This window comes from Marmota marmota, unplaced genomic scaffold, assembly GCF_001458135.2.
Source record: "Marmota marmota marmota unplaced genomic scaffold, marMar, whole genome shotgun sequence".
In the NCBI taxonomy this organism is placed as follows: Eukaryota; Metazoa; Chordata; class Mammalia; order Rodentia; family Sciuridae; genus Marmota; species Marmota marmota.
In genome coordinates, this window is record NW_025999991.1 from 11354142 (window position 1) to 11380009 (window position 25868).

General features: G+C 53.2%; 1 protein-coding gene across 1 annotated transcript in view; it reads right to left on the minus strand.

Moving 5' to 3' along the window:
- Window positions 1-24991, minus strand: part of Pard6g (par-6 family cell polarity regulator gamma) — a 32487-nt gene extending 7496 nt beyond the window's left edge. Inside the window, exon 1 of the mRNA XM_048806700.1 lies at window positions 24381-24991. The gene's annotated coding sequence lies outside the window, so the exon portion shown is untranslated. The remainder of the gene's footprint in view (window positions 1-24380) is intronic.
- Between the last annotated feature and the right edge of the window lie 877 nt (window positions 24992-25868).

Here is a 25868-nt window from a genome sequence, read left to right on the forward strand (position 1 = left end):
CTGGCTGGAGGCAGAGCAGGCGGCGAGGACTCCAGGCTCAAAAGACCCTGCCTTGTGTGGGAGTTGCGTCACAGCCACCTTGCCATGCCCATGGAGGGGTGCAGGAGTGTCCTCAGGCATATTGTGTGGCCCTCTGGGAGCAGTGTCTTCTCCTCCTCAGCTCTCCCTGGAGGCAGGTTTTAAACAGAACAATTCTTTGTTTGGGAAATGACACATGCTTGTACCATCTTGTCAACCCTGGTAGGTCTGTGTGTCCCTACAGCACGTCTGGGCTCCTCCTGTCCATAATGAAGGTTGGCAGTGTGGGCCCAGTAGTGTCCTGCTTGGAAATACTCTAGTCATCCCTTGTTGCTGGACACTGGTTCCATCTCACATTGGATCTCACAGTGGTGATACAGGGGGTCCCTGGGGGCATCTCTGGCTACTTCCTTGAGGTAGATGCCCAGGCCCAAAGGGACGCTTTCATCAGAACTCGGTGCATCTGGTCCCGGTCACCTGCCCTCAGCAGTCTGGAAGTCTGCTGGGGCCCTACTCATCCTCAACCACAGAAACAAAAGTGGGTTAGAGGACCTGTGAGCCTTAGCAGTGTCAGGAGCTGTCTTACGTATGCCTCCAGGACAGCCACTCCAGTCCCTGAATAGTGCAGGGCCTTTGTTCTTCATGAGCAATGTCCAGGCCAGGCTTTGTGCCCGGGAGTGCGATCCCTGGCGTCTCGGCACCAGGTGACCCTGTCAGAGTGGTTTCTTGTCAGGATGTGAGGGTGGCAGGTGGCTGCCTCCCTGCCAGCCTTGCTTGTTGCTGGGCCTGCCTGCCAACCATGCCAACAGCCTTTGCCGTAGCCACGGCAGTGAGAAGCAGGGCGGAGAGGAGCGCCAGGCCCGCTGCCTCACCTTCCATTTCATTCTGTGGGCGCTGAACAGGGAGGCACCAGACGGATGCAGAAACAGGCATGGAGATACTGTCTGGATCCTTTGGTGGCAAGAAGCTAGAGAACGGCTCAGACCCTGGTGTCTGACCTGGGGCAGATGTGCAAGGCAAGGCCCCTGACTCCGGACCTTGCTGACTCCTCTGACTAACCTGTCCTGCAGTTGCTGATCCAGTTTTTCTCCACCTAGAGAGAGCACATCTCCCTCTTGGCATCAGGTCCTGACTTCAAAACCATGAAGAGAAGTGGGCAAGGGGACCTTGGTGTCTGGCACAGGGCATCCCACCTCATAGCCCCTGGACAGCACAAGCAGCAGCCTTCCCTGCTCAGGAGCAGGTGGCCATTGTTTAAGTGCAAGCCAAGTTTTAAAAGAGGAAAGGAAGACAGGAGGAGAAAGCAAGAAGAGAATGTGCTTCTCATCTTCTTGGGGACATCAGATGGCATGCCACATGTGAGTGCAGCTGTGGGGTGCAGGCCCACATGCACATGCTCCAGCCCCAGCCCCAGGTACTGACCAGCCCTCCTCCCCACAGCTGGGTGCCGGCACAGGCACAGGCTGCAGTCTGAGAACAACAACGCGGAGCAAAACAAGCTGGCACAAGATTCTGCTCTAAGAACAACAGAAACGTCAACATCTAAGTCTGCCACGGAAGCTGAAACACAAGATGTGCACACAGGAAGGAGCCGCAGGACCCCCCCCCCAGTGTCAGCATCCTGACACTGGGACTCTTCTCCTCTCTCTGCCCCACCCCAACCCAGGGGTGCTGCTGGCAGTGTTCGGGGCTGCTGAGCATTGAGCACACTGTCCCTGCGACAGGAGGGCTGCGTGCAGCATGCTGGGCGGAAGCTCACCAAGGAGATCCCCATGGCCCGAGTTCCCCAGGTACATTCCCCTTAAGGGAGATTCCAGGGGGCTGAGAGCTGAGTGTGTTACAGGATTTCTGCCAACAGAAGAAAACACCGCACACACCAAGTCCTCATTCTCATCCAAGTAGTCTTTTCTGTAACTTTTTTATTTTTTATTTTTTTGTGTGTGTGGGTGTGTGGTGCTGGGGATGGAACCCAGGGCCTTGTGCATGCAAGGCAAGCACTCTACCAACTATATCTGTATATCTCAGCCCTTTTCTGTAACTTTAAAGCAATGTTTTATTCCCACTAATACAGGAAAACAGAACCCAGGAGTGAACCAGCCTCAACTCCTCTGGGGTCCTGTGTCTAGGCACAGTGGTGCAGTATGTGCACTTGATATGGAGTCCTGAGGGTGGGCAGGAGCTGGTCCTGACCCAACAGGGTGCAGAGGCAGGAGAGGGGCTGGCAAGACAGCACAAGCCTTCCTGGAAGCACTGGCCCTACCTCTTCATTATTTCCCTGTCTTAAAAATGTGTACCAAGTCCTGACCTGGTGCAATTCAGCCCCAGAGTCCTGGCCTAGCAGGTGCGAGCCCTGGCTGCATCCCCAGCACCACAAAACCAAAACAAACACAAGCAAAAACAGCCCAAAGCATCTGCTTTCACTATGGAAAATGCTGCCCCAGCAGTCCCAGGCAACTGGCCTTCTGGTGTCTCCTCCCACAATCTCAGGCTACCTCTTCAAAGAAGCATCTCTGCAGAGAGGCTCCCAGGAAAGGCCACACGGCAAGGAATGACCCAGGGCCCAGTGAGGAGCGGCAGCAGGTGTCTGCCCGGCCCCAGGCTGCGCAGGAGGCCATAACACCCACTGCTCCATCACTAGCCACACTGGCTCCATGTGCATCTCGTTTAAATTTCTTTTAGATAAAATTTACGTAAAATTCACCATTTTCTCTCTTTTTAAGGCCCAGAGTTCAGTGGTTTTGGTATGCTGTGGAGCCTTCATCTAACTACAAGACCTTTTTAATCACCCCCCGCCCAAAATGGACCTGTGCCTCCCAATGCCCTTCTCCCCATCGCAGCTTCCTGTTGGCTACGGTCTCCGGATTCCTGCTCTGGACACTGTGTTAACAGAACCATGGGACAGGGGAGTTTCCAACTGGCTTCTTCTAAGTCCCGTGAGCTTCCACAGTCCAGGGTTTTCATGAGCTTCATTCACATTCAAGTCCTTCCTCTTGTCATTTTTCCTGGTACTGGGGACTGAACTCAGGGCACTCTACCACTGAGCTATATCCCCAGTCCTTTTTATTTTTTATTGAGACAGTTGCCAAGGCTGGTCTCTAATTTTCAATCTTCCTGCCTCAGCCTTCTGAGTTGCCTAATGATAGGTGTGGCCACTGCGCCTGTCTTCATTTACTTTTATAGCTGAATAATATTTGTGCAGATAACCTTCATTTGCTCATTATCTCAGCCATTGGTGCTCATATGGGTTCTTTATGCCTTTTCCTATTGTGAATAATGCTGCCACAAACATATGTGTGCATCAGCTTTATGGTCATGTGGTAGCTCCGTGTTTAACTGTGTATGGTGTGGAAGACTGAGCCCAGGGCCGCATACACGCTACGCACACGCTTTTACCACTGAGCCACGCCTCAGCCCTGTTCAGCTTTTCAGGGACAGCTATGCTATTTCCCATAGTGGCTGCAACACTTCACATCTCTCCAGCAGTGTGTGTGGGGCCTCCAAGTTCCTCTCCACGTTTTCAACTCTGGCTCTCCTTTGTCTGACTACAGCTGTCTGTGGGTTTGTTTCCGTCAAGACCAGTGATGTCCAACATCTTTTCATGTGCTTGTTGGCTATTTGTTACCTTCTCTGGACAAATGTCTATTCAGGTTCTTCACCCATTTCCAACTGGATTTTCTGTCTTTTTATTGCTGACATGAGAATAGTTACACATTCTAGACCCAAGTCCCCGAGAAGGTACATACTTTGGAAATGTTTTCTTCCGATCTGTAAGATATCTGTTTACTTTCTTGATCATGTCCTTTGAAACACAGAAGTTTTAAATTGTGATTTTGATCCTGTTTTTTCTTTTGTTGCTTGAGCTTTTGGTGTTGTATTTAAGAAATCACTGCCTAAGCCCAAGTGGTATTCCTGTGTATTTCTAAGCAACAACAGCAATCGCTGCCTGGCTTATAAAAACAGAAACCAAGTACTCCTGTGCACCTGTCCATCATGGGGAGTGGTCCCACCTGAACGCCAGGCACCAACAGAAGTTGCCTGGAGCCAGCATGATGCTACCGCATGATGCTTCCACTCACTACCAACACAGGAAGTCCCACTCCGAGAAATCAGGCACTATCACGCCCAGCTCCCAGTCTCCCCAGCTTCCTGCAAGTGTGATACATACTAGGAACTGTGCTGCTCTGGCCTGAAAACATCTACCATGCAAGACTAGAAATGATGAAGGGCCACTGGGGGCAGGGTTGTGGCCTCCTTGGAAAGGCCACAGTTACAGGAAGCGTGGTCAGAGACACCAGGGACCCCACCTGGATGGCAAGAAGGCAGAAATAGGTGCTGCTTTTCTGTTAAATGGATCTCTTCAAACAATGGCTCTTTTTTGAATGGGGTGTCCCAACGTGGACACCCTCACTCTGCTAACTGAAGATCATGTGGAGGCGGCCACAGCTCCCTCCTTAGGCTTTCAAATTTTCCAGCTACTGATGCTTGGAAGCCATTATGCTCAGTCCTGGGGCAGTATCCAAATTGACAAAGGAGATTCAGTTCCCTGGTCAGGAGCAGGTACTGATGCCACATGCAAGGAGCCACAGAAGCCACCATGCGAGAGAAAGCCAGGCAGGCAGACAAGCAAGGCTCCTGGAGATGCATGGACACCACGCTACAGAGAGGCATGCTGACAAGGAGAGAGCACAGCACAAGGGATGGAAAAGAGGAACTGGGCAGAGAACCTGCCCACTCTCAAAGCATGTGCATGTGCTTCTTCTTTTTTTTTTTTTAATATTTATTTTTTAGTTATAGGTGGATGCAATAGCTTCATTTTATTTTTATGTGTTGCTGGTCATTGAACCCAGTGCCTCATGCATGGTAGGCAAGCGCTCTACCTCTGAGCCACAACCCAGCCCAGCATGTGCTTCTTAATCAGGGGAGATGTGCACAGACTTCCTGCCTGGCCTTTTGGCCATCTTTGCTCCAGGGAAGCATCTGACCACAGCACCTTGGGAAGACACATTCCAGCCCTGGTCTCCTAGTAATGGCCCAATGGAGCTGGCACTGGTGCTGTGGTCCCTGTGGGGCTGGGAGTGGACCCTCAAGGAGTTAGGAGGTGCCTCCTCTGGCACAGCACCAGAAGGTTAGACAGCATCTCATCCATGGAGGATGGCAGCAGCGCAGAGTCAGGTGGTGCCAGCAGGGGCAGGTGTGGGGGTGGGCATCCCAGAGGGGCCGTGCTGAAGAGATGTGGACACAGCAAAGTGTCTCTTCCAAGAATTGAAGGCAGATGTCAGGTGGGTCCCCTCTCCTTTCCCGCCCTCAGATTGTGCCAACACCAAGCAGCCTGGAGGGCTCACGTTGCGGCTCTTCTTCCCAGGACGGAGAAGCAGGAGGTGCAGAGCCCAGCTGCAGGGAGAGAGCAAACCATGGAAGGCAAGTCCCCGTTTCATGCATTTTTGCAGAGGTATGGAATGAGAGGGGAAGCCAGTCAGGAAGCACCCAGGGGAACTCGCTGCTCCCTCCCAAGTCTCCTCTGGGTAGTGCCAGGAGGTGGGCATGCTGCCTGGCCAGCCCAGGTGGCATGACCCACTGCATCTCTGAAGAAAGGACCTGAAGGTGGCTATGGTCATCTCTCTCTCTTTTTCTCTTAACTAGAAGGGAATGTTTTCTCTTGGTAATCTCAGGAGCTGAAGTCAGTCAGGTGAGTCACACTGAGCCAGCCTCAGTGCTCAGCAAGGCTGGGAAGGGGGGGGGGGTCAACCTGGGCAGCTGAAGCACACACCCACACACTGCAACACTTGCCCTGTGTCAGCCACATCAGCAGGTCATTGCCCTGAGCCAGCAGAAGGGCTGGAGGGGTCCCCAAGACCTGCCACTGGCCTCCCTTCAGACCACACATGGAGATCTGGCTTGAGATCCCCTCTGCCTCTGGGTAGACCTGCAGGAGCACAAGGCTCAGGTTGCCCAACTCTCATCAGATCTTCACCTCCTCATGGGACAGGACAGTGCAGTGACAAGTTGGTCCACAGGTTGTTCACATTCTGGTTGGGCAGGAAATGGTCCAAGAACTACTGTAGGTACGTGAAGGCTCAGGTGGTGTACTGTCTGGCCCCAAAATGGAGCTGCCTGCTGGTAGCAACTGGACGCTGGTTCCTGAGAGCTGCTGCAGCAGGGCCTGCCTCTGTCCAGGGAAGCCAGGTCTGAGACGAGCACCTCTCGGTGGCTCTGGCAGCAGTGAAGTTCAGTGTCTGCAGAGAGCAGCCCAGGAGTAAACATCCTACAGGAAGGTGGCAGGGGTGGGGTGGGGACAGCTGGACAGAGGCCTGGCTTGCTGGTCTGGCCTGGTTGAGCTAGCTGGCTGTGGAGTGCAGGTACAGAGCCCTGCTCACCTGAGGTCCTGCTTGGGGAGTTCTTTTGCTGGCAGAGCAGGGCTGGCAAGGGCGGTGACAGCTGCTAACAGGCAGGGACATGCAGCAGGAGGAGCAAGTGCCGCCCACACAGGAATCCAAGCAGAGCAGCCTGGTCCACGCTCACACCCAGGTACTGCTGGAGGCCTCCCGGGCCAATCCCACCAGGCTCTGGAGTTCTCATTCTCTGCCAGTGGCCCTGGATGTTTCCGGGAGGGTGATCTTATTTTCCAACGTTACTATCTCTGCCCATTTGTGAGTGATGGGGCTGCCTGGCGCCACAGGGACTCTCATCTCTGTAGGACGCAGGTGACCCAGCACTCTAGTGACCTTGGCACTACCGAGACCCAGCCTGGCCTCTCCTAGACTGTGCATCATTACATCACAATCACACCAGCTGAGGGGCAGGCCAGATCCTGCAGGCCCAGCCCCATCCTAACCCTAAGCCCCAACCCTAAACCTGACACAGGCAGCTACCACTTACCTGGGCTTTGCCCTCAGGGGACACCTAGCGACTGTTACAACCGGCTGGGCAGATGCTGCTGGCATCTGCCTGGTAGTGGCAAGGGGGCTGATTAACAGTCTACATTCCATATGACACCCCATAGTTATCCAACTAAGCGGTGCCAAAGGGGCACCCCGCCTCCTCCACACACTTGTAGCAAAGGAGGGCTCTTTATGACCCCAAAGTCTGCCTGAGAAAGTGGCTGAGAACCAGCCCTGGCAGGAAGGAGGCAAAGTTGCAAGGCTTAGTCCTTAGCCTGATCATCCTGCTGGGCACCCTGCCCCAGTGTCCCCCCAGGGGCCAGACCCTACTTGGTGCCCCTGCTGCCTGGGAGGGATCTGCTCTTGTCCCCTGCTTCACTCTGCAGCTGGGAAAGTGGGAAATGAGCACTTGAGCAGTGCAGACAGCGTCGTCGGCCGGCAGGCCAGGCCTGTGTCCACCAGGCTCCGGCTGTACCCAGTGGGGTACAGACACCAGAGTTCCACGGCATCTCCTGCTGCTGGAGGTAAACTGAGGCTGGAGGCAGGGAAGCAGACAGCTGGGAGGGCCGAGCTGTCCACAGCCACTGGCTCCTTCTGATGAGCAGCTAGCCCTCCTGCCCTTCTCAGGCATGCGCAGGATGCATGTGACGGGGCTGGCCCCAGACCCAACGGAGGTGCGGAGATCACCTGGAAGCCACAGTGCTGAAGGCTCCTTCCCCTCTGGGCGGGCTTGGTGGGGGGAGGTGTTTGGACCCTGAGGCCTGTGCCTCAGGAAACAGGGAGGTGCATGCAGAGAAGACTTTCCATCTGCATTAGGCTTCTACAGGAAATCAAGGAAGAGGAGGAGAGCTTACCAATGTGGGAGACAGAGGGAAGGAAGAGATGTCTGCAGAACGAGCCAGGCTTGGGCGTAGAGAGAACAGCCATGCACAGAGGGTGGGGAGTGCAGCACGGCTCCTCTCTACTGCACACAACTCTGCTTCCTGGACAGGGAGCACCCAGACCAGCTCCCTCAGTGGCCGAGGCCCTGTCCTCCTGCGCATCTTCCTTGGCTTCAGCCCTGGTGGCTCCCAGACCACAGAAATGCTACATCAGAACCAGCCATAAAGGTCCTACACAACTTTCAATAGGCAAAGAAGAGAGATCACTCAATAGATTGACCCTCTAAAGGAAACCTCAGTTCCCTCCACCCAGGAGTCAGCGGGGACTGGTTCTGGGCTGGGCCCATTAGCAGTGTGTGGACATGGGCTGGCACGACCACGACGTGCTGACTTGCTGTGTGAGGGGTTTCCCGCAAAGCGCTTCAGCTCCTGTGAGAGGCCTTTCCTTATACCATGTTAGTACCAAACAGCCACTTTTCTGGGTCTTTTTGCCTTCATAGCAAATAATGCTAACAACCTGCCCCAGATGATTCCCTCCTGGCAGGAGGCAGCCCCAGTAGCAGTATCAAGGCAGGGGTCAGCCCTCTCTCCTCGGACAGGGTAGGAAACAAGAAGAGGCACGTGAAGCGAAACTCAGAGCTGATCTGTGGGGTCTTGTGGGTCCCAAGCAGTTCAGTGCATAGCTCCCACAGGAGCTACCGAGCTGAGTGGCACACACGGAGGCCTGCACAGGGGCCCCCACAGCACGTGATTCACACAGGGCAAAGATGGGTGCACAGCACATGGCCATCTGTAGAGGAACAGAGGCAGGGAACCAGTGCAGGCCATGTGCCACAAGACTGGTCTTACACGAGGGTCCAGCAGGCAAGTGCAGCCAGTGGCCTGGGCAGGTCGGGAGGCATCTCCCCCTGGGGTCCCAGGGTGTTCTGTGTGGTGGTAGCTGTAAGGCTGAATGCACTGACAAAGGAAAGGTCGATGCCTGGGTCCTGCTGGCTGTAGCATGTGGCCTTCCCAATAAAGGGTGTCCCTGGTCGCTGCAGCCTTGGACTCCTGGGAGAGCTGTCTTTCCTCGGCCGCAGCCCATGCTTTTCCTCAGCGCAGACTGAAGCCATCCTTAGGAAATCAGAGTCTGCAAGTCTCTGCCTCCACCATACCACTTGAGGGGTGCCAACATGCCTGCTCTGTCCTGGGACACCCCCTGAACTCCATCTTTAGCCCACTAAGACCCATGTTTTCAGCTCTGTGGGTTTTACAGCAAATGTGACACCGGTGCATGAAAACAGGTTGGGTATCATAACCTGAGCTTATTATCTTCATGTTCCAGCATTCACCTATACTCATCTCAGAAGAATAGAACTCTTATTTCTTTCAAAAGTCACTCTAAGTGGTGTATTTGTTGCTCAATTTAAGTGTTTAAACACGTCCAGCATCTGGACCGTGGGGACTCCAGGGGAAGCAGGCTCTTCTGCCTTCCCCAGGATGAGGGCCTTGCAGGTACACGGCCAGAGCCGCTCATCCTGGCATACCAACTGCACTGTGGGCCAGCCTGAGCCCCAGGACGGGCTCTGCTCGGGAGCCTGGCTCAGCTGTCCTGGCCAGTCATATACTGGTGCCACAAGTCTTACACAAACTGACCCTCGCTGCACAGTTTGGCTTCAATTTTTGTTACCAACGAGGGTTTTCAGCCACTGGAGACTGTTGGACCTGGCCCTGTGGTTCTTCAGAGGGAGGTGCCGCTGCCAGAATGACCTGAAGCCCAGGGAAAGGGCAGGGTGCAAGAGGAACCTGCTCATCCTTTACTGTAGGTAAATGCCGACTCTCTCAGACCCTGTCAGTCATCTGCCAGTGCCACTTCACTGTGGCAAATGCACCTTTGCTTGACATGTAACTGACAAGTGAAACACCTTCTTTTCATATAAGGCAGAAAGAAGCCACAGGAGGAGGTGACAGGAATCCAGACTCTTTTATCAGGTAGAAAGCAATCAGTTCTTGGCCCCTGCCACTGGGCAGACCTGAGAGAACAGCATCTGCCCAGCCATACAAGTTCACCTCCTTCCCGCAGGAGCTGTACACGAGGCTCTTGCTGCATGGGAGATGCAGCCCCCGGGCCTCAAAGCTGCCTAGGGCTGGTGGTCAGCATCCCTCTGAGATCCAGTCATATGACAGCCTGCTGGGGGAGCAGTAGGTAAAGGCTCAGGCCTCTGGGGAGAACATGGCGGCTGAGAAGCTGAGCCAGATTGTGCTGATGTGTCCCATGGGCCACTCTCAGGTGCTCTGATCTGGAGACAGGGCAGGCGGCTATGGCAGGAACTGGGTGTGCGCCAAGGACTGGAGTCAGCACCCACACAGGGGCACTCGCGAGGTGTGCACCTGCCTCAGCTCCAGCTCCTGCTCCTGCTGCCATTCGAGGAGGTCTGCTCCTTTTGGTGTATTAGGAAAGCATGCAGTCCAGGACACCCATGTGCTGGCCATGCTTGGTGTATTAGGAAAGCATGCAGTCCAGGACACCCATGTGCTGGGCACGCTTGGTGTATTAGGAAAGCATGCAGTCCAGGACACCCATGTGCTGGCCATGCTTGGTGTATTAGGAAAGCATGCAGTCCAGGACACCCATGTGCTGGGCACGCTTGGTGTATTAGGAAAGCATGCAGTCCAGGACACCCATGTGCTGGGCACGCTTGGTGTATTAGGAAAGCATGCAGTCCAGGACACCCATGTGCTGGCCATGCTTGGTGTATTAGGAAAGCATGCAGTCCAGGACACCCATGTGCTGGGCACGCTTGGTGTATTAGGAAAGCATGCAGTCCAGGACACCATGTGCTGGGCATGCTTGAGCTCTGCTGAGCACCACAGCAAGGCACAAATGCCAGAGCCTGGCTGAGGAGGACGTGGCATGCGGGAAACGGATGCACAGGTGCAGCTTTCTCCACGAGCTCGCTGAGTGGCTGACTGTACACTCAGAAGGTGATTTAGCTTGCGATGTGCCAAGAAATGATCGTAAAATTCATTTTAATTAAAGCAAATTAACCTTCATGATCTTTGTTTTCTATTTAGACTTACAGCCTAAGCTACCTGAATGTGGCAATACCTCGAAGCGAACTTATTCCAGGCACAGGACCAAAGGCCCTGGGCACAGTGGTCCAGCTCCCACACCACTGCATACACACATTCCAGGTGTGCATGCACAACTGATCTGCTGCTGCTGTTCCTCACCATAGGCTGATGGCACTCTGGCTGCAGTTGCTATGCCTTCCCACTGTTTTATATGGAACTACATATAGGGCTGGGGCTGGGGCTGACTGGTAGAGCACTTGCCTAGCATGTGTGAAGCACTGGGTTCAATCCTCAGCACAGCATATAACTAAATAAAATAAAGATATTATATCCATCTACAACAACAACAAAAACATACAATTTTACTCAGACCTCCAAGCCTGCTTTTTGACCACATCTTCTCACTTCTGGTGTTTAAAGTGTCTTAGGAAATTGTGGCGGCATAATGGATCTCCTCTGCAGGGCCTGAGGCTGGGGTCTTCTTCCCAAGGACATGGCTCTGCCTGCTCCAAGCTCTCTGGCCTTCAAGGTGCATGTTCTGCTCCAGCCTGGTGAGCTGAAGCAGCCCAGGACAAGCTCCTTCCTGTGAGAATTGTACTATGGGACATTGGTTTTACTGGTTTTAAAATTTTGCTTCCAAGTGGATGGACCCGGTATCCTGCAAGGATGTTGTGTGATCTTGATGCACCGTGGACCTCACCTGAGGTACGCTTCTGTGAGGAGGACATGCAGCGTGCCGGAGGCGGCCTCAGTGGCTCGTTGATCACCCCCAGGAGTGGTAGAAGGACTGCTTGGCCCCTTCACTGGTGCTAAGCAAGAATCCCCAGCCCCACCTTCTCCACTCCTTCCCGTCTGGATATGCCTGCTGTGTTCCAGGGGTGCCTTTCTTCCTGAACACTGAGTCGCTGACACCCCTGAGATCTGTTCTGAGAGTCTGCCAGAGTTAACCCTCCCTGACCAATGTTCAACTGATTTGGGAACCCTAGCCCAGGGGGCTGGGATGACTTGCCCAGGACCACGTGCCTTTAGAGCTACAGAGCAAGACTCACTCTCTGGGCTCCGCGCTGGTGCTGTATGAGGGCCAGGCTGGTCCAGTGAGCAGGACCTGGTGGTTCTGAGGGCCAGAGGGTGGGGAAGCCCTCTCAGTCAGCTCAACCGAAGCAGGGGGATGCCCGGGGCAGCAGTTCCCCTCCCTCCCTGGCTCTGCTGCAGTCTGTGCTGCTTTGGCCTTGGCACACAGGAGTGCAAATTGCAGGCCCCTGTGTGGGGTGTCAGCGACTTGAGGTCACAGAGTGACCCCAGGGGGCCCTCAGGAACAGAGACCCGGCTTCCTCAACAACCAAGTTTTGTAATGCAGATCTGAGTACCTGGTACCTCCTCTTGCCACCCCTTCCTCCCCAAATCCCTCTTCCAGGCACAAAACAGCACCGGTCATGAGTTCTACAGTCTGCGTCCCCTATACCCTTCCTGATGTGAACCCAGAAGAGGGGCCCTCAGCCTCTCCTGACTCCCACCTTGCTAGAGGAAGAATTGCTGTTTCCCACCCCTCACTCTTGAAGGCAAAAGGAAACACACCCCAGAATTCCTGAGGAGGAGCAGGGCAGAGGTGGGTGGGGCCTTGCCAGCACTCTCTGGGCTGCAGGAGAGTTGGGGTGGCACGCAGCCCACAGCTTCCCACTTCCAGTGGGTGGTGGCCCCACCAGGCCCCAGAACACAGTGGCCTCAGGTGTGCTGGAGGAACAGGCTCTGGGCCGGACTCCTCCCGGGGCTGTCTATGTGTTCTCCCACCCCAGAGCTGACTCTGTGGGCCCGCTGTGATTCAGCCTGCATTTATGCACCACTGCAGTGGTTACCAGAGAGCACAACTGTAATTGAAACAACTGAAAATAACTGTTGGCAGAAAAGCCCATACTTAGGGGAGGCCGACTTCAGCATTTCTCATGACTGTGCTAAGCCACCAGCCAACGCGACTGTAGGACCCCGTGAAAGGCTGGGAGCATCAGCAAGGTTCTCAGCTGTGGGGCTCCACATGGAGGTGCAGGCTAAGACAAATACAAGGGGCCCTGTGTGTGGAGGTCACTGGCAGATGCTTCTGTGGCCCTTCGTGAGGTCAGTACAAAATGCCAAAGGCAGAACGTCCCTCTCCTGAATCCACCAAGAGGGCTGCTCACTTCAGCGGCATGGCAGAAGCCTAGGACCTGGCAGCTCCAGACTGAGCTCAACTGCCTGGCTCACAGCCCTGAGAGCGGTCTCCCAGCATCTCCCCAGAGGCCCCCCAGTCCTGTCAGAGTGGACTCTCCCAGGAGCAGGGCTGGGGTGAGGACCTCTCAGTACCACAGGAACACTCGGCTGAAACTCCCTGTAGAGCTGATTTACCTGCCAGAGGTCCTTGCTTTAACCGTGGTGCAATGACCTTCAGAGATGGGCAACACTCAGTACCTCAAATTGTAGAGTGCTTTCACCCCCCCAAGGGAGCCCCAAGCCACTGGCATTCATGGACTCCACAGCTACCACCGAGGCTGGCTTTCCCTGCTTTTTGGATGGTTCCAGAGTCTATTTATGCAAATATTGCTGTGGACACAGATCTGTGTTCTCACTTAGTCACCAGGCCACCCGCAGCTATCTGTCTTTCCTTCCCTCCTCGCAGTTCTCTGGGCTCCACTAACCTATAGGAAAACCAGCAAAAGAAACCATTATAGGACACACCCGAGTCCACACAGCAGCTGGTGGCTGCAGGCTCCACGTGAGCCTCTGGTGTTCTGACACGCAGACACAGATCTGCTGCAACCGAGGAACTTCAGGGAGCTCAGTTGCAGGGGCTCTCAAGTAACTTGCTGGACAGGCCCTTACACCATTTATGTCTTGGTCTATAAACAAACCAAGTCTACCAAGTGGGGTGGTCACACTGGAGTGACCACGATTCGGGAGGATGATGCAGGAAGCTCCAAGTTCAAGGCCAGCATGGGTGACTTGGTGAGACCCTGTCTCAAAAAATAAAAAGGGCCTGAAGTGTGGCTCAGGGTGGATACACCTGGGTTCAATCACCAGCACCACAAATAAGGAAAAAGAAAAAGAAAGCCAGGTCTAGAAATGCTTATGAGAGATATGGACACATCTGCCAGAGATCAGGGCTCAGACTTGGCCTGGCAAACGAGGCCTGCAGGAGAGGACATTCCTGACTCTGACACAGCAGCAGACTTGGGTTGGTCAAGTGCGTGTCTAGGCACAGACACCTGACGAGGGCCACAGAGCTCCCTGCTGCTGAAGCTGTGGGGTCAGGAAGAGCTGCTTCAGTCAAGTACCACCAACCTCCTGAGTCCGGGATCAAAGTGGTCACAGGTATCAGCTCCACCCTGAACGTCAAAAATATGGTTTTCACCATACAAGAAGATCGTGGTGAACTACAAGAAGAGTCCCGTTGAATCTTTAAGGAATCACTGGAAATCCTGGAGGGTGGTGGGCTGGCAAGGCTGAGGCAGAAGAGACTCGCCCTGAGGGGACCCTCTGCTCATTCCAGAGAGCAAGAGTATCAACAAATGCTCTTTGGGTGTCTCTAAGCCTGGTGTCCCCATGAGGCCATCAGGTTGGCCTCCAGCTTGGTGAGGCCTCGGTTCGGCTGTCATTTGGAAGCGGCTCTGTGTAGAATCCCCAAGGTGAGGCCTCAACAGGAGTCACCCTACCTGAAGCCCATCACCCAGATGGGGACCAGGGTGGGGTGGGAGGGCAGACCCCTCGATGCCAGCCCCACACATGAGGTGCAGAAAGCCAGAGAAGCTGGAAGGGTGGCCAAGAAGGAAGACCAGCACTCCAGCCTGGAGATGAGGGTCCCTGCTTGCAGCACCCCACCCTCCCAGCCCTGGGCAGGGCACTTCCTGCACCGGGCCTGGGCCTGGGCAGTCCTGCTTCCCTTCACTTCCTGGGAGGCAGAGGAGAGGGCTTGGAGGGAAGGCCTAGGGGCTCCTTCTGGAAGGACCAGCACTGCGGTTTTCCAGGGCGCTCCAAACAAACACGGCCCAGGCCTGGAACCCCAGAGAACCCACTGCCCAGGCCGTGTCCTCAGGGGCTCAGACAGGGCAGGCAGGAGTGGATCAGGAAGCAGGCACCCTGCACACCCAGACAGGAGCCTGCAAGCAGCCTGGCTCCCCAAGCACAATGCAGGCTGCCGACTAGTCACCTCCCAGGTGCTCGGCTTCCCATGAGTGCCCCCCACTCCACACAGCAGAAGCCACCAGTGAGCAGGAGGGGAGGTGCCACAGCAGCCAGGAAGCCTGGGGTCTCTTCAGGGGTCAGTGCTTCCTGAGCAAGAGACTGCTATTCCTCAAGTGATCTTTCTTTTGGAGGAGTGTGATTCCTCACTTTTGATTTAAAATGTCTGACAAGGCTGTGGATAGCAGTAATAAAAAATGCCCCATGGATGTTTTATACAAATCGGTCCCTACAGGCATCAAGCTACTTTCTGGCGTTTGGGAACACTAGGAAGACGGGAGGTGTGTGGTGGTGACAGCTGCAGGGTGGATGTGCTTAGCACCACTGAAAAGTACCTGAAGTGGCTAGCAGGGTTCTTTTTGTGGTGTGCCTATTTTGCCACTATGAAAAGTAACTAATTTTTATTAGCAGTATGTTTTAACACTCTCCTCTGTGGCATGATAAAGTCAGTGCATTCATCCCCACTTTTCTGGGGGTGGTGATGGGTGGACTCACCTAGCACATGGCCCTCCACACCAGGCCGGGCACACACTCCACACCTCTGTGCTCACTAGTGCCACAGGATGGTTCGGGTGGATGAGAACCAGGGACAGGTGCCACATGCTGCAGATGGTGACCTCCACAGTGGTCCCTTTCCAGCAGGGGAGGTGAAAGTACAGAGATAAGGGCAAAAACAGGAAAAGAAACTGCTGTGCCAGAGGAAATCCAGATCTTGCTTACGTTTTTGGAAACGAAGAGTTCACTGTGGAAATATTTATGCTTCTGGACTCCAAGCCAGTCGAGGTAAATCATTTCTGCCATGACCTTCTCTACACTCGGGCATGGTAAACAGTGGCTCTCCTGGGAATATTGGTTTCCTACAGAAATGATGTGGTCACGGGGGCTACTCCAGCTCCTAAGCTGACTGATGTTCTGAGCTGCAGGGAAAGTCTCCTCTTGAGAAATGAAGTGCCAGCACACCTGAGCCATCATGAAGGCACTGTAGAAGCCGCGGAGAGTGGGGATGCCACAGAAATCCAGACTTTAGCTGAGAAGAGCTTTGCTGCTTGACTTCCTGAAGTCTCGGTTTCATCATGTGCTAAATGTGAAGAATCATGCAATGTGGTTTGCCGTGAGCGTCATGTAACTTGAAGAGAGCCCGTGGTTTACAGTTAGATGCATCTCCATATTCTTGGGTAGCAGGTCATGACCCTCTGTGTGCCTGAGTCATGGAGAAGCTGAGCTACGACCTTCACCCCCAGGATGCTGGTTCAAGGGTGGGAGGGTCCAGACCGCAGGCCCAACCTGAGGCTCTGGTGTAGGGCCTCACAGTAGCTAGGAACCAATGCTTTGGTAACAGAGGCCTCTGTGTGCCTGACGGGACTGATCAGAGGTTCTCCTGGGGCCAGCTATCAGGACCACATTGCTGCTTCCTAAACTGAGCATGAGGAGGAGGGTGGGCAGGAGACCAGCTCAGAGGCCTGGCCAGCCCAGCCTTGGTCCTGGGCCAGGCCCAGGAGTCCACATGGCAGTGAGGCCAGGCGAGGGGTGGAGAAGTTGTGGTGGGTGCTGACGTCAGCTGGAGCTTGGGGATTAAAGGAGAGAGACGGAAAGGAGAAGTACTCTACACCTTCCAGCCGTGAGCTCAGTGTCCAGCAGGCTCCCAGGAGGCAGCACCCAAGAGCAGCAACAGGCCCTGGACACCTGGCAGAGGTAGGGTGGCACCACCCCCAGCAGCCTATTGGGCTGACTGCCCTGCTCCTCCCTGGAGAGTCCTGCCCAGGCCAGATCACAGGGTGGGCTGGACTGAGAGCCAGCAGAGCCTGTGTGGCCATGGGCGTTCCGGAAGTCCTTCGGCCACCCCACAGCGATCATGCACTGGGTCTGGCACAGCTCCTCAAAAAGCCCCCGGACCTGTCTGATCGGGCTGCCTTCTTATCTCCACCGCTCGCCTTGCTCCCTGCTTCTCATCTACATGGCCCGCACCTGCCACTAGGGGACACCCTGCAGTTGCAGGTCCCTTTAGGTCAGGAACCAGGGCTTGGCTGTATGTCCCCAGGATGCAGCAGATGCCTAATAAATGAGGCAGGCCTGTAGCTGACTGCAGCCTGGACACTTCTCCCAGCTTTGTGGTTGCAGGGTATAGCACAAGCCTGTCCAGGTACTGCTCATGAGCAGTCAGCACAAGAAGTCAGCTCTGGGACGATGGCCAGCAGTGCCTACGGCTGTACTTTCTGCGGAGGATGCTGCATAAGGTGCAGCCTGGGCTGTGGACACCCAGGTCAAGGGGGCGAGACAAGAACCTGGCCTCTGGAAAATCACCTCAGCAAACAACCTGGGCTGGCACTGTGCCTAGCAACCCTGACAAGGGCCTGGACAGCTCAGACCACCTGAGGGGTTGCATGTCCCACTCTGCCAGCCCCAACAGTGAGTGAGGCTGGATTTCCACCATCCATGCAGGATAAGAAGTCTCTTCACACCTCCCAACTGCAGGCTCTCACCAGCCTTTCAGACATGTGGTCCCTGGCAGGCACATGGGTGACCAGGGGTTCAGCCACAAAGCCCGTGATGGAAACTCTTGACAGCAAGACTGTACCCTGAAGCCAGGCCCAGCACCCAGGGGTGTCAGCTGGGTCCCTCAAGAGTCCTTGCTCACGCACCTGCTCTGCAAGTGGCCCCCAGACTCTGTATCACAGCAGGGGTGGCCCTTCGCATTTGCTGATGTTGTGCTGTTCAATTTTCATCTACTTAGTGGTTGGCTCCAGTCAGCAGGGACCTGTGCTAGGAGAGCAGGAGTCATGCCTGATCTGTGCACCACAGTAGCCATGCATGTGGTCCTTGAGCACCCGTGTACTGCCACAGCTGATCCAATTGGGCAGTCCCGATCCATGTGCTAGCACACCTGAGGAGTGGCCAGTAGGCATGCAGGGAGTCAAGAATGAATGTCCAGTTTGTGCCTGAATAGTCCGCCCACAAGACTCCAGTGGGGCCAGAGACCTGGTGCTTTCCTGTGCTGTGCCACGGCTGGTGGTATGGTCTTGCAGGGTGGTGGTAGGTATGGGTTTGCCTAAGTGGCCTCTTAGAGGGCTGAAGCTTTCCACCAGCACACAACCCTAACCACCCCAAAAACAACCCCTGTTACATTCTCTGAGAAGCATGTTGCTTTGGGTTTTAAAAGATTCACTTCAAAGACAAATCCTGCTACCACAGTGACCTGAAAGCCAATCACTTTGGCTCAGCTTATTATTGCCTAAACCTGAAAAAAAAGCCCAAAATTGACATAGATAATAAGCATGTTCATCCTCACACAACGAGCCACTCTGGGGTGGCAGGAAAAAAAATGACAATTTTAAGCCATTCAATACTTTGGCCAAGTTGACAGCAAATTTATCCCAGACAATGGGTTTCCAAGCCACAGTGACAGTTTTCAAAGACATATCTTTTTTCAAAGGAAGAAGAACCAATTCAAATGCTATTCTAATGCCCTGCCAAGGAGAGGAATCCCAGAAGTAAGTATCTCTGTTTAAAACACAAGCTTCTAACCCAGCAAGAGCCATCTACCAGCTGACTCCAAGAGAGAAGTTGGTGAGTACATAAATGTGCTCACACAGCTGCTGACGAGGAGGAACTGGGGCGGTCTAAAGGGTGGTCAGCAAGAGACCCACGGCATTCCTGTCTTCTCACGACCAGTGCCCACCACAGAAGGAGGGGTGAAGGGAGTCCACCACAGGACCAAGGACAGAGCCCAGCCAGAGCCATCTCCGTCGCATCCACGACAGCCCCTTCCACAAAACCACTTCCAGCTGCCTGTTACAGCAAGAGGCCAGGGTGATTTCACCACCATGAGTGTCACAAATGTGACCTTGGGATCGGACTTCCGTGTCACCTAGATTTCCTTTCACAAATATTTAAGAATGAATAGAGGGCTGGGATTGTGGCTCAGTGGCAGAGTGCTTGCCTCGCATGTGTGAAGCACGGGGTTCAATCCTTGGCACGACATTAAATAAATAAATAAATAAATAAAAGTATTGCGTCCATCTATAACTGAAAAAAAATTTTTTAAAAGAATGGACAGAAAGGAATTTTTAAAAACAAAATAGTTTTACGAAGTGTTAATGGAAGATACATTGAATTTAAAAAGCAAGAATCAGCTGGGTGTGGTGACACATGCAGGTAATCTCAATGACTCAGGAGGCTGAGGCAGGAAGATTGCAAGTTCAAAGCCAGCCTGAGCAACTTAGAGAGACTCTGTCTCAAAAAATAAATAAATAAACAAGCAAATAAATAAATAAGGGGCTGGGGATGTGGCTCAGTGATTAAGCACCTCTGGGTTCAATCTCCAGTATGGAAGGAAGGAAGGAAGGAAGGAAGGAAGGAAGGAAGGAAGGAAGGAAGGAAGGAAGGAAGAGCCAAGGCAGAGAACATGGGCTGTCATCATGTCACAGCAGGTGCCACACCTGGGCTGCTGGAGAGCAGCCCCCAGGGGTTCAGCTAGAAGCAGGCGCAGCCTGCTGCATGTCTACAGTGGGGGCTGAGAAGTGCCGGGCCCCTCATTCCTCTGTCACGAGTGCCTCTGGCCCTGCCACTCTGGCCTGCTGCATCAGCACATTCTCGCGGCCCACTGCAGGGAGACTGCAGGCGCGCTGTGTTCCCCACGTTCCCACGGACAGAACACAGAAGCAATGGGAAGAAGCCTCCCAGGAAGCAGTGGGAGGCTTTTTTGCCCTTTTTTTTATTTGAAAAAAAAAAAAAAAAAAGAAGAAGAAATCTTCCAAACATGCCAACTTCCAGGCATCTGTGGCAGCAGAGGCTCATGAGCCTTGTAGAGGGGTGACAACCTGACTTCTGGCCTGTCCCCATGAGCTCAAGAACACGAGGCTAGGTCAGCAGCAGCACCTTGAGACTCTAGGCAGTTCTTGAGAGCCATGTGGGAAGGGGTCCGAAACAATTCTGACAGCTTGCTGGGTGCCTCCTGCTGAGGAGGCAGCCCCCAGTGTAGATCCAGACACACAGGAATCCAAGAAAAATGTGAGCAGGGTTCATGTGCCTGAATTCAGACGCTCTGTCAGGTCTGTATCAAATTCCCAGCTGTCTACACATTTTAATCTGAAGATCATTCCTTATTACTCTTCCAAGCAACTCACTTAAGAGAAATCACACACAAATTCACCTTCATGCAAATTCTGATAAATCTCAAGATTTACAAATGTGCTCTCCTTATTCTAGGAGCCCAACAGAGTGCCCTGAATGCCCAGGCAGTCACAGATGCTGGCATGCCTGCAACATGCCCCTCTGGCTGGGCAGGGCATGGAGGTAAGTATGAAGACCATGGGTTTGCTGGTGCTTGAAGGGTTTATTTGAGTGGTGAATTGTTAGTATCTGTACTTCCTGTTTATTCTATTTATTCTAAAAATAGAGACACTGAGTTTCTTCTGCTGGTCTTGGCCCTGTGCTCTCTGGCTGAGCCAGCTTTGCAAATGTCCCTGGGGAGGGCAGGCGGTGGCAGGGGCACAGAGAATGGGTCCCAAACACCTACCAGCACTTGGCCTTGTATGTGCTACCCACCAGCCCTAGAGCAATCTGATGATGCTTAGGAATACTTTTTGAACTAATGTTTTAAAAGCATAAAGTAAAATACGGGGGATTACACGGGAAACAACCATCAGAATATCAACAGTGTGATACAAGACCGTGTGTGCTTTCTTATGAACACATTAATAATAACATGTACTGTGTTTTTTAAATGACTATTACTGTAAATGACATTTAAGATACAAGATGTGAAGATACCTGATCTCTCCTGGTGACAAAATGACTTGGCTGTGAATCCTACTGGGCTGTGCACGTTGCATCCCTACAGAGGACAGAAAGCCATGTGCACACCTGGGCCAAGCTCACATCTGGGCCTAGCAGGGGTTCCTACAACCAGGAGAGCTCCCTGGGCACGTACCAGGGGTTCTAATTAGTAGGGGAAGAGATGATTTTTAAAGACTTTGAACAAACATGATGATTAGAGAACCAAAGTTCTTACGTGGCGAGGGTGGCTAAATTTGGGAGGTGAAGGCTGGAGGCAGGCCCTGAGCCGACCCAGCGAGGGCTTGGACCAGGCTGTGCTCTGAGCCACTGTCTTGGCCAGCCTGGCTCTCTTCTACCACCTTACTGAGATGTAGCATGGATTCATGTGTCCGGAAGCCTCTAGGTCCAGAACATCTGGGTCACCCCAAGAAGTGATCTGTCCCAGTTCTCCTCTCCTTTTATCCCTCTGGACAGGCCATCCTGGGTTTTTCACATACAACTGACCCTTGTCCTTCAAGGTTCTTAGCGAACATGGAGCTGTGGGTCCTGAGGAATGACAGGTTGGTACCTGCAACCCCTGGGCACAGCACTGTTACCAACTCACCAATACATCACCTTGTTTTCTGTTTAAAGACACCTGGTTTAAGATGCACCGCAGCCTCACCAACGCAGAACTCAGGCAGCACAACTGATCTTAGCTTCTCCAGGCACACGACTTCCCCTTGAGGCGCAGAGCAGCCACCTGTGCTGAGGTGCTGGATGGTTCAGTCCTGTGCCTGGGCCTCCCTCAGCAGCAGGATCGTAAGAAGAAATGCAGGAATGTGGAAAGTGTGCTGTTGAATCAGCAGAGCGAGGTCTATAGCATGAGCAAATGAGGAGCAGAGACCTCTTGTCGGTCTCAGTTGGGAATGTGCAAATCGGCCACTTGAATTTCTTATCACTTTGTGCATGTGCTCACGGGACTACAAAACCACAGTGAGTATTGATTTGGGGCTACAAATAAATTTTAGCAAGCAGGTAAATTTGCAAATACAGAGGCCTGAGCAAGGATTGACAGTAGGAGCCGTCTCAAAGTAACCTACATCTGGTGCAGTGCCCTCAGCTGATTGGAAGTTTATTCATGATCACGTTCCATTGCATGCATACAGTCTGTCTGTTCATTTACCATGATGGACACCAGGTTGTGTCCGCCCTTTGGCTGTTGTGAAATGAATGTGAGCACCATACTAGGGTCCTTGTGGGGTGGGTGTGGTCCTCATTCCACTGTTTGCTGGGCTTACACCTAGGTGGCCAGAGATGTCAGTCTGAAGTTATGTCTTTGTGTGGTTTGAGGGAAGAGATTAGTAAGTAGTGGTCTGATATTGTAAGCACGGCTGGGGGTTTATTTCAGTAGGTGTTAGGAGGATGCTGACTTTTCATTTGTGACTATAAACATATTTAATAAGATATATCGGTGTGGAAAGTGACAGCATGACACTCTGGTGTGGATGCTGTGTAGGACGGTGAACAGAAGCTGGCCTCTCACGGCTGATGCCCAGAAGGCTGTGAACTGTGAGCCCCAACCTCGGGGCTTCAGGACCCAACCACTTCAGTCACCAGTCTTCTGAGGGGCAGACCGGCAAGTCTGTCCTGACACGAGGTTGTCCTGATGCCAGGTGTCTGGCTGTCCCTGGATGTCCAATGCCTAGCTACTGCCCTGCCTGTCATCTCCAGTTAGAACCCACTGAGGAGAGTGAGAAGAAAGCTATGAACACCCCAGCAGGGACGAGGGGCCAGGGGACAATCCTGGGCCCATATTGCCTCAGCTTAGTGACCCAGCAGTGGTAGCCCTTGCTCAGGCCAACCTCTGCCCAGCTTCAACCCCACCCTGCAGCCAGGGGCAAAACGTAGGATGCACAATGAAGCCCATGTCCACAGCTGTCTTCCCAGGGCTTTCACACATGTCCCCTGGTGAGCAAGACTGTGACCTGGGGCTGCTGGGGCACAGCCAGTAACAACCTCCATGGGCGTGGGGTCTGGTGAAGATGGACAGCACCCTGATAGCTATCAATAAGTAATCAATCAGAGAAAAAGAGAGCAAACTAAGAGAGCCAAGCAGATGGAGAGCCGTGTGAGCTGATCAGAGCAGACGGAGCGCAGCCTTCCTGAGAAGGCAAGAGAGCGTCCAGGTTCCTGAGAGATGTGAAGGGCAGAGAGTTCCAGGCAGGGGCAGTGGGGTGCAGGCACCCCTCCCAGGATGGGCTGGGCAGGGGGTGGCCACCACCGAGAACAGAATAAGGGGATGCCAGAAGCTACATAGAGCCATTCAAGGAACACTGAGGGTCCTGCTCCCCAGCAGTAGCCCTGGCCGCTGTCAGGAAGGCAGGCCTATGTTGGCGCCCCAAACCATCAGAAGGGCCTGCAGGCTCAGCCAAGACTGCAGATGCAGAGGCTTTGATCTCATGGCTGTGAGTCAGCCTGCTGTGAGGTCAGCGGTCTCCTGCTGTCCCCCCATTGCCATGAGTGGGAATAACAAGAAGAGCTAATATTTGCAGAGCACAGACTGTACGCTAGCACACTGCTCAGCGTGTTGTGACTGTACCACTGACAACTCATTTTGCAAACAAGAACACTAAGGTACCGGACACAGAGAGCCTCACCTGCAGATGCAAAGCCAGTGGCCAACTCCCACACCTGAGCACTCCCCTCTCACCCCCATGCAGCTTCCTCTGGTCTGTGCTCATGGAGCCCTTTCTAAGTTCTCAGAGAGACACCTACAAGCAAGTCTATAACTGCAGATGCAGAGTGCTGTAGTGCCACATTGCAAGGGTCCCAGGTCACTCTGTTCTGAGGCAGTCAGTGCTCACTGTGCACACAGAAGGTCTGTCCCAGGAGGGAGAACACCCTCTTCATGTCAACATAGGTCTACCCTGTCCATATAAGCTAAATTAATCGCAAACATGCCATTTTCCCATTTTCAAGCTTTGCTTGCAGTTCATTCCTTCCTCCAGCAGGTTATTTTGAAATGACAAGGTTCTCCCAGGCTTCTTGAGGAAGAAACAGTCTAAACTGCACTGTGGGATGCGAGCCGCATGTGGTCCCAGACGAGCAGGCATCCGGCCTCCACCCCCTTCAAAGCTAGTCATTTATGTTCTCATCAAATGACATCGTTTCAGTGAGGCCTTCAGTGCTAAACATTAATCAAAGTTATAAGTTAAAGCTAACATTTTGCTCCAATCCTGAAAGACATGGGGAACATACACTAGTGCCCTCAAATTTCATTTTTAGGCTACTGATGAATTCCACTTCATTACTGAATTTGCTTGCTTCCAGTTAAAATACTAAAAGTATCAATATTACTTTTTCCTCAGTGCTTAAAAGACAGAAATCAACACTATGTAAGGTGGAAAATACAGTCTAGCTATTGTTAAGTTGTTCTAATAAGCTAATGTTGACGAAAAAAGTTTGATTTCTTTAATCTCCTACAGGCTAGGAAATAGAATCTCATGATCCTACCATGGCAGACAAAACTCAAACCACAAGTTTTTAATAAGTGATGCTGACACATGGAGCAACTGGGCCTCCATACCTCGCTTCTGGATGAAGACCCTGAGCAGGGGGTTGGCGCTGGAGACGGCCTTGCAGAAGTTGTCATCGTTGTTGATGGGAAGCAGGTCGCCATGCACATCTGCATAGCCGATGGTCACCTCGGTGCTGGAGATGTGGTGGGTGTGCACCACCAGCTGGTAGAAATCTTCAAACTTGCCAGGCTTGTGGCGGTTCAAGGAGAATCTTCGGAATTCAGCCCCAAACTACAATGCAAGAGATGGGGGTGAACCAGAGGAAGGACAGTGTGTTCGTGAGCAAGACTCCTGAGCCTCCGCCAGGCCCCAGAGTCACAGTGTCAGCCAGGCCGTCGTCACATAACTGGCTGTGAGCAAACGAGAGACCACCAGGCAGCGAGGGGCATCAGGGAATGAAACAGCATGGAGGGAGGAGCTGTGCACCTGTTCACACCGAGCAGGTGCCCCACATCTCGAGGACAGGCCTGGAGGGTCCACGAGGCTCAGCTGGTCAGAACAGCAAGGCCAAGTGCACACAGACCTAGAGGGTGAGACGCAGGAGTCCGTGCTGACTACAACCCCCCTCCTCAGGGGCACAGCGCCACAGCAGGACCAGGAGATTCAGAGGCAGAGAGAAAGTATCTTCCAGACATTTTTATAAGGGCGAGGTGAAGTCCTTATGGGTTTTAATCTTAAACTAGGGTGTCTTTATTTATTTATTTATTTTGTACTATGGATTGAACCCGGGGAGGCTTTACATGCCTAGTCCTACTTATTTTTAAAATAAATAGGTGTTGCTGGCTGTATCCCTTGTGTCTTGAAGGTGTGCATCTCCTGTGGGCAGAGGCACCTGCAGGGTCTAGCACCCTCCTGAGAATCAGTCCCCATTCCACCTCCTCCAGGTCATCTAAAGCAAAGCCAGCCTCTTCCTAACCTGCACTATCCCTGGAACTCAGCTGTGGGATAATGCAGCATGCTGGTTTGGGAGAAGCCACTTGCAATGACCAAAAGCCTAAGCCCCCTTCTACACAGTCAGCAGGGGAAAAACCCCACCCAAGAGTGCAGTTTCTGGCCAGTTACAGCTCTGATGGCACCTGTATCCTGGAAGTGGCAGAGGAAAGGCTGTCATAGGGGTGCAGAGAATCCCCCAGACTCCCTCTTCCATTACTCAAAGATAAGCATTGTATTTCTTCTCAGCACTTAATGCCAGGATGCACCACAGGTGAGTGTGCCCAGTGGATGCTGCAGGCCCCTCCGCACACCACACCAGGAGCGCCTTGGACCCTGCAGGCGCCTCTGCCCACAGGAGATGCACACCTTTAAGGCACAAGGGATACAACCAGCAACATGAGCTTTACATGATTCTTTCAGATTTGGTTATCCTATCAAATCACAAAACATTTATTTCACTAGGGCAACCTCATGCCTAGTGTCTGGTATGGCCCATGTGCAACTCCCAGAGCAGTGTCCTCCTTGGTCAGCCAAACCTCTCTTCTCACTACACATGAGAGGAT